General features: G+C 41.1%; 1 long non-coding RNA gene across 1 annotated transcript in view; it reads right to left on the bottom strand.

Annotated features, from left to right (window-relative positions):
• The window catches only part of LOC137468463 (uncharacterized), a 41930-nt gene extending 30942 nt beyond the window's left edge, over positions 1-10988 (bottom strand). Inside the window, exon 1 of the long non-coding RNA XR_010995952.1 lies at positions 9807-10988. This is a non-coding gene — a long non-coding RNA (uncharacterized lncRNA). The remainder of the gene's footprint in view (positions 1-9806) is intronic.
• Between the last annotated feature and the right edge of the window lie 503 nt (positions 10989-11491).

Here is an 11491-nt window from a genome sequence, read left to right on the forward strand (position 1 = left end):
CACTGCTCCCAAGTATATTTTGGGCTAAACTTTTAAGATTAAAGTTTTGGTCTTAAACTATGAATGCTCCAGTGTGTGTGTATATATATGTACACATATAAAATATAAAAAAACTGGAAAAGCTCTTATGATAAGTTCAGTAAAATGCCTGGATTTTTTTTTTTGTTTACTTGAATGTTATAGTACTTTCAAAGCTGTCCCCCAGTAAGCACTCTGTTTAACCTAAAATACAAATTGACCCAATTATGCAACTGAAGAAATAAACTTATTTTTACAGAAGAAAACAATAACCAGTTCCCAAGTTGGAAGAGGTATTTAATGGCTTTAGAAAGACTGGAAAATTACTAAGTATCATCATATTGTTCACAAAAGTGACTGGGATCTATGCAGCTCTCTCCACATGTGTCTTGGAACATGTATTGAGCAAGTCTCTCAACTAGACACAGAAGCTAATTTAGGGTGGAAAGGACCTCAAAAATCAAGTCCAATTAAAAGTCACAACCACACTGCCAAGTCCACCACTAAACCATGTCCCCAGGTGCCACATCTATACATCTTTTGAATACCTCCAGAGATGGTGACTCCAACACTTTCCTGGGAAGCCTGTTCCAAAGTTTGTCAATGCTTTCTATGAAAAAATGTTTTCTGATATTCAATCTAAACCTCCCCACAACTTGAGGTCATTTTGTTTTGTCCTGTTGCTTGTTACCTGGAAGAAGAAACCAACCTCCACTTGGCTACAACCTTCTTTCAGGGAGTTGTAAAGAGAGGTAAGGTCCTCCCTCAGCCTCCTCATCTCCAGGCTAACCCTCAGCTGCTGCTCATAATATTTGTGTTCCTGACCCTTCACAAGCTCCCTTGCTCTTCTCTGGACAGTCTCCAGCACCAGTGGAAATTTTCTCATAGTGAGGGGCCCAGAACTGAACACAGGATTTGAGGTGTGGCCTCACTGGTGCTGAGTACAGGGGGACAGTTATTGTCCTGGTCCTGCTGGCCACACTATTGCTGATATAGGCCAGGATGCCATTGGCCTTCTTGGCCACTTGGGCACTGCTGGCTCATGTTCATCTGCTGCCACCAGCACCCCCAGGTCCTTTTCCACTGGGCAGCTTTCCAGCCACTCTGACCCCAGGCTGTAGTGCTGCAGGGTGTTATTGGGACCCAAGTGCAGCTTGTTGAGCCTCATATAATTGGCCTTGGCCCATCAATCCAGCCTGTTCATATCCTCCTGCAGAAACTTCCTATCCTCCAGCAGATCTACACTCCCATCCAAATGGGTGTCCTCTACTGAGGGTGTACTCTGTCCCCTCATCCAGATCATTGATAACAATATTGAACAGATATGTGGAGGAAAAGACAGTTTTCTCTTTACGCCACAGAAGAATGTGCTTTCTAAGATCCAGGTAAGGAATTTTTATACCATGAAAGTGAAATGCATAGCTCCTTTAAAGTCCAGCTACTTGTGGCTTGCTTGGTCACTCTTGCTAAGAGTAACCATGTTAATCTGAGTGTGGTAAATGTGTGAAGATCTAAAAGTGATTTTCAAATCCTCAGTTTCCACAAGGCCAAACAACTCAACTTAGTTGAGTCCAGTTGGACTGAAATTCAGAAGAGAGCACTGGACTGAGTTCATTCAGAAGAGAACAAAGGCTGTATAGATTTGAGAGACTGAACAGGGAGAGGGAAAGCTGCCCCATGCATGTGGTTTTGTGTTTAGACAGTACTACCAACGCTACTCGTTTTAATCACCTCTCCCTCTCCTGCTTTGGGCATTAAACTAGAACAACTTCACACATGCAGTGACCATTACCTGTGATTTTTGCGCAGAGCAGCCGTGGTCTGTATGTAGAACGAAACCATTCTCACAGGTACATCAGGTTCTACTCACATGTGGTAACTGACGGATTTTGGACACTTGGAGTTACCATGCTTACAGCAAATATATGTCCTTGAGCAGTAAGCCTGGACTGCCCTGAACATGTGTGAGGCCTAATGCCCATCCACAACCAACAACCCAAATGCAATAACTCTCACAAGTTTCTACTACACTGTTGAGCAGAAACATAAGCACACAGGTGAGCTGAGTCTGCATCCTGGGCATCCAAGCAATTTATGCCGCCAGTAGAAAATGCTGCCAGAAGTGCTTCAGATGTCCCATCTAACAATAGACACAAGAAAACACAGCATCTCTGAACAGGCTTTGCCTCAGAGACCTTTGTGCCAGATTGTGATGCCCCCAGTGTCACGTAAAGATCTGTGTGATCCTCTTTTCTAAGCCTCAGTAATTTTCTACTAGCTGCTGCTAGGCAGGAGGAGTGGAAACAGAAGAGCATGCAGAAACTGGATCTGTGGCAGCCAAGAGATTTCTTCCTCCAGGGGAGTTTCTTACTGGTCATTTTCAAGCCCAATTCAACCTCCTACATCAATGGGAAAATGAAATCTGATAAACTTGACAAAGTTGATGATGAGAGACAGAACCTGGTACCTCTCTGAAAGTCACTTCCCAGGTGCACCCATTATCCCTCCAGCCATAACATTTGGGATCTCTAAGATCCCCAAGCAGGTTTTGATCAAGGTCCAGGTGGATATGTACATGCCAAGAGGTCAGCTGAATGCTGTACAATCAAGAAGTCAACAGGTATTGGCTTTGCAGAACCAAAGGGAGGCATCACACATGCCAAAGGTGAGTCAGTTAGCAAAAATCATAACATAACACTAAAACACAGAGGCTAGTTTGCTGTGCTTCCAAGAGAGTGCATTGATCTGGAGACTGGAACAATCAAGGCAGCAGTTAGAGAAAAAAAAACCCTCCTTGATACTCTTGCCAAACCAACAGAAATGCCACTTACATTCTTACAGTTAACATCCAAATAACCGATCACATTTCATCACGAAGAAACATGTTTCTATTGCCTGAGGCAAGCACAGAATCTACCAAGGAACCAAATAGGAACAATCAAGATATTAAGCCTGAACTTGACAAGCAACATTCCAGTTCCTACCATATTTTTTGCGGGGTTGAATTTTAGGAGGACAGATTATTCTATGGAATTTGTTACTTTCCTGTAAATTGTATCTAACTGTAGAAAAGTGCAACTCAACAAATCAGGACATGATTTACCTCTCTGGCCTTCGAAGAACAAGTGGGGTGCTCTCAGTTAATGTACTGAGGAATGCAGCTCAGGACAAAGACTTGAGACTGATGCAAAGCTTGTATCTCATTAAGCTAAAAACCAAAAGGATTTTCAAATTCATTTCAAATAAATTTTTAAATTTCCAGTATGTGTGAAGAATTCATCAACTGCTGATAAAAAATGAAATATCCAAGGAATGGAGGAGCTCTGTCTGCTTAGCCATGCTGAAGAGGAGCTAAGGGCACTGATTCTGTAAGAGGCATCCTCAGCCCCTGTGACTAATGCCACCTCAGTGGCACCTCAGGTGGAGTGGTTGGTGGTGTTTGGTTCCGTGAATCTTGACTAAAAGCATTTATCTCAGTTTTCTCATCACAAAAAAGCCCCTAAAACTACTTGCAAGATTATCACACACTGTGAGAAATGAGCACTGAAGTGTGCAAAACACAAATTCCACCTGTATAAAGACTGCTGACAACAAATCAGAAGATACTCTCACCCCAGCTGAACCTTAGTATCCATTTATTTATCTTCTTTCTGGATGCAAAAAAAAAAAAAAAAAAAAAAAAAAAAAAAAAAAAAAATCCAGACAAATTAAATATGGCCAAGTCCTGGAATGATCAACATATGGGTTTGAGGAATACAGGCTCACTTTGCGCGTGAATTGACTGCTCCGAGACTCATTGTAATCCCGTTTAACAGTGACCCCTAGTGTTGTTCGGCAGCATCTTTGCTTTTTCTTGGGTGTTGGGCAAAAAAGATCAAATAAATGTAATAAAATGAAGCTGCCTTTATACTACAGGGCAGTATCAATGCTCAGCCTCTGTTGTGGGTGAGTGGAATGCATCTCAGTCAAAGCAGAGAGGTGGCAATATGTTTTATTGAGGTAAGGTAATAATTTGACAGAGTTCAGTAAATCCCATGGAATTTAACAGTGGTTTAACAAGGTTCGGTAAGTTTGATGGCAAGGCTCACCTTATTAATTCATGCATGGAAGAAAACGCGGGGGAAGGGGGAAAGGAAGAGAAGGGAGTCGAAGAGGGGGAAGGGAGGATGGGAAAGGGGAAGGGGAAGGGGAAGGAAAGGAAAGGAAAGGAAAGGAAAGGGAAAATGAAAGGGAAAAGGAAAGGGAAAAGGAGAGGGAAAAGGAAAAGGGAATGGAAAAGGAAAGGAAAAGGAGAAGGAAAAGGAAAAGGAGAAGGAAAAGGAAAAGGAGAAGGAAAAGGAGAAGGAAATGAAAGGAAAAGGAAAGGCTTTTCATTCTACAGTAACTATTGAAAGCTCTAAAAAACTCTTAAACTCCCAGTGTAATTTTCTACTTAGAATAAATTTGTAAGTTTTCATTCTTCTAAAAAACAGCAGAAATTCGTTCGCACACAAACCCTCAGCTGATTCGAAACTTTTACAGTAACACTAGAGGGCAGGAGAGCAGCTTTTAAATCCAAGTCTTTCACTTTCAACTTCATCTGCCCAAAGATGCGCTGAGGAACATCCCTTTTGTAAGGGAACAAAATAGAAATGAGGTATTTCTCTTCTTATAGACTAAAATCTGCTAAAAGTATCATGTTTTTAATTACCACATGCTAGCACAAGAAAGGTAGTGCCAATTTGAGCTAAAGAAATTAATTGGCAATTAAATATCCTTTCATAAACACTCTATTTTTAAACATAATCCGGCATCTCTTCATTCATTTCACTTATGCAATCTTTACTGGAAGATTTAGATAATGTTTTTTTAGGCTTCTCCTCCTCCATAAAAGAAATTTTACATACTGTTTTATATATCCCAGGCAGTTGTAAAGAGTTCTTTACATCCATATGTTGAGGACCACCAGGTGCTGCTCTACAACTAATTTCCTTGATAGTCAAGAGGAACAGCCTTTTCTGGGTTAAAAGTATGTCTGACTGCTGTACAAAGAAGATGTGAGAATCAGCGTCTTTGAACACAGTATTTTGCAGAATCTCAGTGTGGTTGAGGTTTGCAGGCACCTCTGTAGGCCATTAGATCCAACCCCCAGCTCAAGCAGGGCCACTGGGAGCTGTTTGCCCAGGCCCATGTCCAGATGACTTTTGAATATCTCCAGGGACAGAGACTCCACAATCTCCCTGGGCAGCCTGTTCCAGTGCTCGGTTACCCTCACAGTGAAAAAGTGTTCTCTGATTATCAGATGGACCCTCCTGAGTTTCAGGCTGTGCCTGTTGCCTCTGCTTAGCATTGCCCCACTGGGCACCAGTGACCACAGTATTTATTTATAAGATGCAGAATCATGCACAACTATTGGTCACATCAGAGCACTTTAAAATGGGAAATCTGGCACTAAAACAAAGAAACCAAAACCAGTCTGGAACCTCAGATTAGGAACTTCCCCAGAAGCCAATGCTGTTTTAAACTGGGGGTGCATAGGACCCTCCTAAACAAGTCACAGGCTCAGTAATCAGTCATGGGAAAAAGCATGCTCAAGTCTCAGTCCTAAACAACACAAACGTCTAGGGACATAAAATAAAGAGGGGATTCACACCATGAGCATAAATCTGTCAAAATGCAAATGTGATTATGCAAAATACCAAAAACACCTGCAAGAATAGTTATCATGATCTATCTAATATCTAGATAGCATGAGAGATTTTGTCTACTTTTTGTCTACTTGTGGGAACATATTCCGGGTTTTTTGTTTGGTTTTTTTTTTGTTGTTTTGTTTTTGTTTTGTGTTTTTTGGTTTGTTTTTTTTTTTGTTGTTGTTGTTTATTTGTTTGTTTGGGGTTTTTTTGCTAAAAAGTTTCCATAAAATGGTAAAGTGCTTCTCTGACATGCATGCTGATGAAATAGCAATGACAGGAGTTAAAAAACAGCTGCAACAGCAGTGATAGGAGATAGAAGACAGCTTTTAAAGGGTAATGACAGACAACAATAAACATGGAGATGGAAAAAAATGGAAGCAAAACAAATCCCAAAGATGCTACAAAACTGCTTTTCAAAGAAATAATAAGTATAACTACTTTACCTATTTTCTATTTCATAATGATTGATTATTACACAGCCATTTATTAAATTTTTTTATGGAATTGAAGGACACAAGTGCCAAGCAATAACATATCAGTATAAGAAAGCTGCAGGTGTCTGGTACAGTGACCTGAGAAAAGTAATAGTTGTTCTCTGGATATGATTATTTCAAATATTACATCTTAGCAATCGGATAATTGAAATCCATATTTCTTTAAAAAGAAATTCCAACAAACTAGATTTCACGTTTGCTAATCAGAAAATATGTCATGGATTACCTTGTCCATGCTGGTGATGAACTGCTGTGGTGAGCAGTTCTCTTCACAGTCAAAGGAAATGAGTCACAGACTGTAGAGCTACTCAAGCTGCAGCCCATGCAAGATGTGACAAGTCTCATAGGCAACAAAATGATCACAGTGCTCCTACTTCACTGTCCCAAAGTAGAGAGCAAACTCTTAACCAAGCAGGCACATCAGCAGACTAGTCCCATACAGATGTCACAAACACTCTATATCAGAGATAACACTTAAATACAACTGCACTCCTACATGTGGAGAAATTCATTGAGGTCCCTGGGTAGACTCCATTACAACATATACATTTGGATAACTGTGACACAGGTGCTTAAGGTCTCATTCTAGTCAGCAGAAATCTAATTAACACAAACAACAGAGTCCAGAGAGCCAGTCAGCTCCCCTCAATGCAGACACATATGCTTGGTCAGCCATATTATTGATATTGTGCCACTGACAACAGAAACTTCCAGGAAAATGACAAAATCTAGACTGATGGCAAAGCAAGCCCCAAGCACCTCATCTCCCTCCTAGTATATCTAGCTCAGCTCACCACCTCTGGCTACATAGATACCACAGGTCTTCTCAACAGAAATCTAAGGAAAATAAGATGTAAAGAAAATCTTAATGAAGCAGAAAATAACTCTTAGAGCTAAGCCTTACTTCAACACATACTCATATAATTTCTTTAAATGGACATAGAGGAGCCTAACTGTAGTCAATTAACATAGTTTTGTAATAAAAGTCACTTTTTGTGATGCAAATATTTATTTCTCTGTGTTAAAATTTGTCATGAAGGTGTTACATTTTATTGTGATCAACATAAAGAAGCAAGAGAAGATTGTGTTATCTTCATTTCCTTAAAACAGACTTCTCTTTTTTGACTCCTGAGCAAGAAAGATGAAGTACCCTCAAACTCATACTAGGCACTTCTGTAAGCTAAAATGGACAAGTACTGCATGAAGGAGAGAAATCAGCATAAAAGAGGCCACTCTTCCAAAACTTATCTCTTGGAAAAAACAAAGCCAAATGTGATCTTGGTTGTTTTGATACAATCAAAGGGATTCAGTCATCACCACTGCAATGAATAGAAACCTGTTGCAGAAAACAAATACCAAGGTCCTTTGCTTTACAGCAATAGGGTTGCATCTTGTAAAAAACTGCAGGACAAACAATGATCTAGGAGCAGCAAACCCACAAAGGCTGGTTTTTTATTGACTAAATCATGTGGCCCCCAAATTTTTTGCCAAGCCACAGCTTCTCTTTCTCCATAGTAACTCTAGTCCCTGTCCTCCCACGTTCTTGAAGTCTTCTGACACAATCTCCAGTTGTGATCCTGAGCCATACACATCCTCACTGGGCTGCTGGCAGGCCAAATGGAGCAGGTAACTCCTTAGCTGGAGCTGTAGCCTTACTTGAGGGAAAAGGGGCACTAGTCTGTCCACGTCTCTCTAATCTTGACACTGACTTCCACAAAACTTGCAGAAACTAACTCTGCTTTTAGAGACCTGTCAAACTTGCTTGATAGTGACTAAAGGGATGAAAGATGTTTGGAAGAGGCAGGACTGATTTACAGCAGTTGTGTAAGCCAAGCTAAAATAAGAAGGAGAAAATTTAAATAAAGGCCTCACTTTAACTGCAGATTGCGTTTTTGACAGCTCATGCAGTTCATCATTAGCAATCAAATAATAGAAGTTCGGGTACAGAAATATCATGCTAATAAGTTTAGAAGAGATGACACGATTTCTGTATGAAAAGGCAAGAATTCTGTAAGATAATTAAAGAATGCTGGCAGGAGACAAGATAAAGCCAACTGCTTTCCTTTCCATCCTCCTCCCCTTCCATGCATGCCACAGGTGTTCTCAGTTGATCAAGTTCAGTCCATTTCCCAAATCACCTTTTTTAGACCCATTGAAAATCATAATACCTTTTTCCAATCAAAATACCTTTTTCCATGCTGCAGGCAGCTGAGGGAGAGTCACACCCCATGGGAACAATTCAGATATTCTGCCTCTGTAAAGTGGGGATTGCCAAGGGCTGCCCCTTGGCAGGTCTGCAGTTCTTGTACACAACATTGGAAACAGGAGCCCACATGGGTTTGGGGTTGCAGGGATGAAGAAGAAAAGCTTCAGAATGAGGGCAGTAGAAGGTCACTCACTTTTTCCACTTACCTGAACAAAATAGCTGAGTTAGGGGCTGCATCTGAAACCTTCCCAAAAAGGTTGGTACCCACTCCTGGGCTATTTCAGAGAGAACTTCTCCCAGCTCAATACAGACCTCCATTTCAGAGGCCTCACTTCAGTTACAGTACTCAAGCCAGAAACAAGGACACTTTCCAATATCAAAGAAGACTTTTTTTCATGTACAAACTGAAAGCAAACATGCTCACTTTTACTTGATCAAGTTTACCTGGTCTGGTGGAAGGTGACCCTGCCCATGGCAGGGAGGCTGGAACTTGACGATCTTAAAAGTCCTGTCCATCCTGAATTGTTCTGTGATTCTATGAAACGTGCAAGCACCAAAGTGACTTGGAAACAGTAATTTAAAAGCAGCAGGAAGAAGCTATGTGATAGCACCAGCACATATCATGTCTACAGGTATTTTTAGAGCAGAAGAAAAAAGATATCTAAAAGCAGATAAAAATATAGGAACTTCCACTAAGTACGAAAGTCTACGACTGTGGAGCCTCCCACTTCCTGTCAAGATATAAGATACATGAGTGCAAATTTGTAAATCAATTTGTTTTAACTGACTCTCCTTACCCTCACCCTCACCACTGTTAAAAGTATTATTAAGCAAAGCACTAGGTATATCAACACCACTTAACCATTACAGTAGTTTTGCTCTCTACTGGTTTTGAATCTGGAAACTTACATATTATTTGAAAACTACATAACATCCAAAATTTCACCTGTTCACACCTAAAATAATTTTTAAGCCTCAACCGTCACTTCACAAAGATCTTGCTGCTCACAACATGATGTGTCAGCCCCATCTATTTGCTCACATGCCTACATAACTCCCAGAGAATGAGCAAAACGATGGAGTCTGTCCATAAGGGTGTTGTCTTGGAATGACCAGCTACTTCATGAGAGCTGATTTCAGACCAGCTTCCTGTTGAAGAAACAGGACTGGAGCCCACCTGAGCAGAGCCCCCAGGGCCACACTGCTGTAGCCCCCCAGCATAGCTTAAGCAACCACTCCTCTGAGCTCTAGTCCCAGAAACAGCTCACTCAGATGAGCTGAATTTTCAGGGAAATATAAAAAAGCAGCACATAACACATGTTAGGGAGCAACATGAGATATGTACTCTGCTTTGACAAGGTAAAAACCAGATCGATGCTAAAGGAGAAATAACACTCTCTATGTGCATTTCTGTACCTGTTTCCTCAAGTTTACAGAGCATTCCCATGACCACTCCAAGATCCTATAGATGACAGGTCCTCTCTGTGCTTCAGAGCAGCTCCCGGTGACAACGGCTGTTCTTAACTGTCACCCATCCCCAACAAGAGCATTTTCTTCTCTTCCAACCCCCACACTTCCTGTGCATCTTTTTTTTCTTCCCCAGCCAAGATTTCTATCTTAGTGGTAAGCACCACTCTTAATTTTCATATTTTATTTCATTTTTTTGTTCTGCATTTCATGAAGTTTCAAATTCAGTTTCTTTACTGAGATATTTAAACTAAAAGAGGGTAGATTCAGACTAGATATAAGGAAGGAATATTTTCTGATGAGGGTGGTGAGGCACTGGAACAGGTTGCCCAGAGAAGTTGTGGATGCTCCATTCCTGGAAACGTTCAAGCTCAGGTTGGATGGGACTTTGAGCAACCTGATCTAGTGGAAAGTATCCCTGCCCTTGGCAGGGGGGTTAGCACTTGATGATCTTTGGAGGTCCTTTCCAACCCAAACCATTGTATGATTCTACGATTTTTAAATTTATCTTGTTCTCTCTGAATTACTGCAGTTTGCTACCCTGACGTCTCTCACTGAATAGAAACCACTGATCTCTGGTGAGTTATTATTACACCTGGTCAAAGAGGGAAATGTGCCACACAGGAAAAATCACAGGCTCCACCACTCAGCAGTTTCTAAATGTTATCAAAATCTCACTCAAACATCTTTTGTTGTACACAGACCAACAAGCTGATGAATACATATGCTGTTATTTCCATACTGATTTCAAAGAGGATCTTAAACTAACAAATGCAATGAGTGGAATGGTAGTACTCATTACAAGCCACAAATTTCTGAGAGCTGCAGGTACAAAAGCTTGATTGCACTCTGCCGTGGAAGGTAGTTGCACACCCAAAAGTTGTCTTTAGGGAAGTTGAATGTGACAATAACCTTCACTAGATATGACTGTTGGATCCAAAGAAACCACTCTCACATAGATTAATTTCTTCATTATGTGATCTAATGGAAAGATGAACAAGGATTTTGCTTTCCCCAAGATGTTGGTTATCAAAATACAAAAAAGTGGCAGACCTACAAATGCAGTTGAGTTAAAAAACCAACAGAATAAATTTATGCTTTACAGCAAGCATAAATATCTGCCTTCTTCAGCACACACACTCAACGGCACCAGAGAAGAACTGGCTCCCAAAAGGTGACACAGTGTGAGGTGAAAAGCTCACCTAAGTAATAACTGGAGGAAATCACTGAAATCAAACAGTTTTACATCAAAGTGCAGCTACTGCAAATAATTCAAGAGAGGGCACATGGATCCATTTTCCTCAGAGACTGTTTGCTTGTGACCAGCTGCCACCTTTGTGGCCTTCTCCCCACTGTAACCTTGACACAAGTCTTCCTTCTCCGTGGAGCAAATGCCGACACCCGAATTCCTTCAAATCAGGCATTTTAAGGGTTCGCATTACTTGGGTTTCAGTAGTGAAAGCTGACATGTTTCAGCAGTGTGCTAGTGGATGATTCCCTAATCTGTGTGGCACCAAAAAGGCCTGGGAGATGCAGGACTCGTAGGAAACCTCCTGACACACCATCCCCCATCCCTGGAGAGCCCTGAGGGAACATTTTCGCCACAAGGCTGCAGCAGCCGAAGGCGGCTCTCG

Source organism: Anomalospiza imberbis, chromosome 2, assembly GCF_031753505.1.
Source record: "Anomalospiza imberbis isolate Cuckoo-Finch-1a 21T00152 chromosome 2, ASM3175350v1, whole genome shotgun sequence".
NCBI classification, from domain to species: domain Eukaryota; kingdom Metazoa; phylum Chordata; class Aves; order Passeriformes; family Viduidae; genus Anomalospiza; species Anomalospiza imberbis.